The 6,000-nt window shown below is 36.4% G+C and overlaps 1 protein-coding gene across 2 annotated transcripts in view; it reads left to right on the top strand.

Moving 5' to 3' along the window:
- Positions 1 to 1,666: 1,666 nt before the first annotated feature.
- The window catches only part of LOC139765927 (kynurenine/alpha-aminoadipate aminotransferase, mitochondrial-like), a 28,911-nt gene continuing 24,577 nt past the window's right edge, over positions 1,667 to 6,000 (top strand). The window contains exon 1 of one of the 2 annotated variants that reach the window (XM_071693893.1): positions 1,667 to 1,846. The gene's annotated coding sequence lies outside the window, so the exon portion shown is untranslated. The remainder of the gene's footprint in view (positions 1,847 to 6,000) is intronic. The other variant, XM_071693894.1, reaches the window with a different exon arrangement.

Raw genomic sequence — 6,000 nt, 5'->3', positions numbered from 1 at the left:
GCTTCACAACTCGTTGTCGACCTTGGGGAGGGGGTGGTAATGCAAGTCAGTCGCTGATGGCTGGTCACACGCTTGAAATTCGGGTAACGGCGAGAGATTTATGCGCAGCTGCGTCCAGGCACGGTATTAATGACGGGCACAGCATTGCGTGGACCCAGCTAGCGAAATCTGTAAGCCTGTCGGTGGTTACCTGTCTGCTATTATCATGGAAAGTGTTAGTGTCTGAGCTGGTGTGTGTGTGTGTGTGTGGGTGGGTGGGTGTGCGTTGGAGCTGGTGGGTTTTGGGGCCGGCGTGTTGTTTTGGGACAGATATGTTCTGTGAGAAGTGGGAGGATGGTAAGGGGTAGGCTGAGGTACCGTAGAGGTGGGAGGGGGCTCCCATATTGGAAATGGGGCGAAGTGGACGACGGTGGGCGGTTGTATATTCAAGGTGGGCCGAGGCATCGGTAGTCACTATCTGGCATCAACCCCTGCTTGAGGCCCCTCCGTGCCACCCGGAGCCGCCGTCAGATCACGGTCAGGCCTCCTGATAGCAACAGCAGCAGCTTGTCACCTCCTGCTTCAGCAGCGACGCCATCTCCATCACCCACCAGAACCACACGCTGTACCTGTTCCTTTGCTCACGGGTAAACGTGAAACGAAAAGAATAAAACGAACGTACTTTACATCTCTTGTGTCACTATGAGAACCTGTGCTTGACGTTCTGATGGCGTTTATATCCCTACTTCTTCTAAATTTTCGAGAAGCATTTATTGAGGAGCATCTGTTGTGTAGTAAACTTCCATTAATACTGTGGAGTAAATATCCATTATTATTTTCATTTTGGCTGTGCGGTCAGCTTTTTCTTGCCAACTGCATCTATGAATAGTCCTCAGCCTTCGTCTGTGAGTTCCCTCTTCCTCCCTTGGAAACAAATATAACACGTCATGCATCATTACAATAAATTTTCTCCATTCGTTGGTGCACATGGTACGGGACGAGATGATGCCCCCCCTCCCTTCCCTTCTTCTTTTTTGTTTTTGTCTTTTTCTATCACGACGTGTAGTAACTCATAAGGAGGACCTAAGCCACGCAAGAGTCAGGACATATACCGAGGATGACCATACATACATACATACATACATACATACCGTCAAGCATCGTCGTGTTGATCTGCGTAACGTAGTGCCTACCGTCACGTGTAGGGTTAAACTCTGGAAGCACCATGACCCTCCCTGATCAACCATGACCCCCCCCCTGATCAACCATGACCCTCCCTGATCAACCATGACCCTCCCTGATCAACCATGACCCTCCCTGATCAACCATGACCCCCCCCTGATCAACCATGACCCTCCCTGATCAACCATGACCCTCCCTGATCAACCATGACCCTCCCTGATCAACCATGACCCTCCCTGATCAACCATGACCCTCCCTGATCAACCATGACCCTCCCTGATCAACCATGACCCTCCCTGATCAACCATGACCCCCCTGATCAACCATGGCCCTCCCTGATCAACCATGACCCTCCCTGATCAACGTGTTATCTGATAACCCCCATGACTCACACCAGATTACTCTCTTGCTGCGCGTTGGTTCTCCTTATCTTTTCCAATCATCAGAGAACAAGCTCCTGCTGATAAGAGATAAGTTGCTGGTGATAGGAAGTCAGTGTTTCTGGGAACATCTGCATTACAGTCCGTGGGAAAGATCGCTACACAAGTATTAGAACTGTGAACAATTTGTGGGTTGGAAGTGAGTGGATTATTGGATGACAGTGATTAGAAAAAACAAGATATATCTTTGAAGTTTTATGGTATCGTGTTATATCATATTATATTATTTCGTTATTCGTCAATTGGTAAGAAAGATTTCGTAAAAGCCACACTTTAGGCTAAATGAGGATCATTCATTAATTGGTTTATCATGTTCCATATTTTGCCCGATCCCCCAATAACTCAGTTGCCAGAAATTCATCCACATCGTAGGAAGGATAGAGATGGCTGCCTGTTGGGGAAATTATTGCTCATGTCGATGCGTCCGCTTGGTGTAAAGCCCTAAGTCCAAAACAGCTGCTCAGCGACCACCCTATCCCTCCACAGGAGCGAGTGGATAAGGGCCCAGAGGGCCGGTATCTGCTGGTATTATTACAGTGATCAGGTGCAAAAAATTGTGTTAAGTCACTGAATGGATGGAAAAATGACACTTCATCGTCGAAGTATTTTCATCATTATAAACAGAGTTTATAATGATGAAAATAGGATAGGGGAGAAAGAATACTTCCCACGTATTCCCTGCGTGTCGTAGAAGGCGACTAAAAGGGGAGGGAGCGGGGGGCTGGAAATCTTCCCCTCTCGTTTTTTTTTTTTTAATTTTCCAAAACAAGGAACAGAGAAGGGGGCCAGGTGAGGATATTCCCTCCAAGGCCCAGTCTTCTGTTCTTAACGCTACCTCGCTAACGCGGGAAATGGCGAATAGTTTGAAAGAAAGAAAGAAAAATAAACAGAATTACCGAGATCGCTTTGGGACATACGATATTGTTTATCTTATGTTATTCATTAATACGTGTTTAGCAAGCGTTCTTTGACATCATTTAGTGTACATTTTACAGCATATTAATATAATTGATTACAATTAATATTAAATATGTGGTTAAGCGCTCAATTTTACGAAATGCAGTCTTATGACTCGATATCCTTAATCACCATATAGAATACCACATATACCCTGAGTTTCATTAAAATCTGAAGAACTTGAAAATCTGAGCAAAATATTACCCAAGGATTTTTCTTGATTTTTTTGAAAAAAATAGATTTTCCTGAAAATTTCAGCATAGATCCTGGTACGTGTGTTGAATGACTATCTTTGGTTATAAACTTAAGATTCGTGTAATTAGTCGAGTAATTAGCATTTTAATTTAATTAATTATTAATATTAAATATGTGGTTAAGCGCTCAATTTTACGAAATGCAGTCTTTTGACTCGATATCATGAATCACCGTATAGAATACCAAATATACCTTGAGTTTCATTAAAATCTGAAGAACTTGAAAATCTGAGCAAAATATTACCCAAGGATTTTTCTTGATTTTTTTGAAAAAAATAGATTTTCCTGAAAATTTCAGCATAGATCCTGGTACGTGTGTTGAATGACTATCTTTGGTTATAAACTTAAGATTCGTGTAATTAGTCGAGTAATTAGCATTTTAATTTAATTAATTATTAATATTAAATATGTGGTTAAGCGCTCAATTTTACGAAATGCAGTCTTTTGACTCGATATCATGAATCACCGTATATAGCCTAGGATTTTTCTTGATTTTTTTGAAAAAATAGATTTTCCTGAAAATTTCAGCATAGATCCTTTTACGTTTCTTGAATGACAATCTTTGGTTATAACCTTAAGATTCGTGTAATTAGTCGAGTAATTAGCATATTAATATAATTAATTATAATTAATATTAAATATGTTGTTAAGCGCTCAATTTTACGAAATGCAGTGTTTTGACTCGATATCCTTAATCACCATATAGAATACAACATATACCCTGAGTTTCATTAAAATCTTAAGAACTTGAAAATCTGAGCAAAATATTACCCTAGGATTTTTCTTGATTTTTTTCAAAAAAAAGATTTTCCTGAAAATTTCAGCATAGATCCTTGTACGTGTGTTGAATGACAATCTTTGGTTATAACCTTAAGATTCGTGTAATTAGTCGAGTAATTAGCATATTAATATAATTAATTATAATTAATATTAAATATGTGGTTAAGCGCTCAATTTTACGAAATGCAGTGTTTTGACTCGATATCCTTAATCACCATATAGAATACCACATATACCCTGAGTTTCATTAAAATCTGAAGAACTTGAAAATCTGAGCAAAATATTACCCAAGGCTATAGCCTAGGATTTTTCTTGATTTTTTTCGAAAAATAGATTTTCCTGAAAATTTCAGCATAGATCCTTGTACGTGTGTTGAATGACAATCTTTGGTTATAACCTTAAGATTCGTGTAATTAGTCGAGTAATTAGCATATTAATATAATTAATTTTAATTAATATTAAATATGTGGTTAAGCGCTCAATTTTACGAAATGCAGTCTTTTGACTCGATATCCTTAATCACCATATAGAATACCACATATACCCTGAGTTTCATTAAAATCTGAAGAACTTGAAAATCTGAGCAAAATATTACCCAAGGCTATAGCCTAGGATTTTTCTTGATTTTTTTCAAAAAGTAGATTTTCCTGAAAATTTCAGCATAGATCCTTGTACGTGTGTTGAATGACAATCTTTGGTTATAACCTTAAGATTCGTGTAATTAGTCGAGTAATTAGCATATTAATATAATTAATTTTAATTATATAAATATGTGGTTAAGCGCTCAATTTTACGAAATGCAGTGTTTTGACTCGATATCCTTAATCACCATATAGAATACCACATATACCCTGAGTTTCATTAAAATCTGAAGAACTTGAAAATCTGAGCAAAATATTACCCAAGGCTATAACCTAGGATTTTTCTTGATTTTTTTGAAAAAATAGATTTTCCTGAAAATTTCAGCATAGATCCTTGTACGTGTGTTGAATGACAATCTTTGGTTATAACCTTAAGATTCGTGTAATTAGTCGAGTAATTAGCATATTAATATAATTAATTATAATTAATATTAAATATGTGGTTAAGCGCTCAATTTTACGAAATGCAGTCTTTTGACTCGATATCCTTAATCACCATATAGAATACCACATATACCCTGAGTTTCATTAAAATCTGAAGAACTTGAAAATCTGAGCAAAATATTACCCAAGGCTATAGCCTAGGATTTTTCTTGATTTTTTTGAAAAAATAGATTTTCCTGAAAATTTCAGCATAGATCCTTGTACGTGTGTTGAATGACAATCTTTGGTTATAACCTTAAGATTCGTGTAATTAGTCGAGTAATTAGCATATTAATATAATTAATTATAATTAATATTAAATATGTGGTTAAGCGCTCAATTTTACGAAATGCAGTCTTTTGACTCGATATCCTTAATCACCATATAGAATACCACATATACCCTGAGTTTCATTAAAATCTGAAGAACTTGAAAATCTGAGCAAAATATTACCCAAGGCTAAGATTTTTCTTGATTTTTTTGAAAAAATAGATTTTCCTGAAAATTTCAGCATAGATCCTTGTACGTGTGTTGAATGACAATCTTTGGTTATAACCTTAAGATTCGTGTAATTAGTCGAGTAATTAGCATATTAATATAATTAATTATAATTAATATTAAATATGTGGTTAAGCGCTCAATTTTACGAAATGCAGTCTTTTGACTCGATATCCTTAATCACCATATAGAATACCACATATACCCTGAGTTTCATTAAAATCTGAAGAACTTGAAAATCTGAGCAAAATATTACCCAAGGCTATAGCCTAGGATTTTTCTTGATTTTTTTGAAAAAATAGATTTTCCTGAAAATTTCAGCATAGATCCTTGTACGTGTGTTGAATGACAATCTTTGGTTATAACCTTAAGATTCGTGTAATTAGTCGAGTAATTAGCATATTAATATAATTAATTATAATTAATATTAAATATGTGGTTAAGCGCTCAATTTTACGAAATGCAGTCTTTTGACTCGATATCCTTAATCACCATATAGAATACCACATATACCCTGAGTTTCATTAAAATCTGAAGAACTTGAAAATCTGAGCAAAATATTACCCAAGGCTATAGCCTAGGATTTTTCTTGATTTTTTTGAAAAAATAGATTTTCCTGAAAATTTCAGCATAGATCCTTGTACGTGTGTTGAATGACAATCTTTGGTTATAACCTTAAGATTCGTGTAATTAGTCGAGTAATTAGCATATTAATATAATTAATTATAATTAATATTAAATATGTGGTTAAGCGCTCAATTTTACGAAATGCAGTCTTTTGACTCGATATCCTTAATCACCATATAGAATACCACATATACCCTGAGTTTCATTAAAATCTTAAGA

The sequence above is a fragment of the Panulirus ornatus genome, chromosome 56, assembly GCF_036320965.1.
Source record: "Panulirus ornatus isolate Po-2019 chromosome 56, ASM3632096v1, whole genome shotgun sequence".
Lineage (NCBI taxonomy): Eukaryota > Metazoa > Arthropoda > Malacostraca > Decapoda > Palinuridae > Panulirus > Panulirus ornatus.
This window is presented reverse-complemented; position numbering and strand designations above follow the sequence as displayed.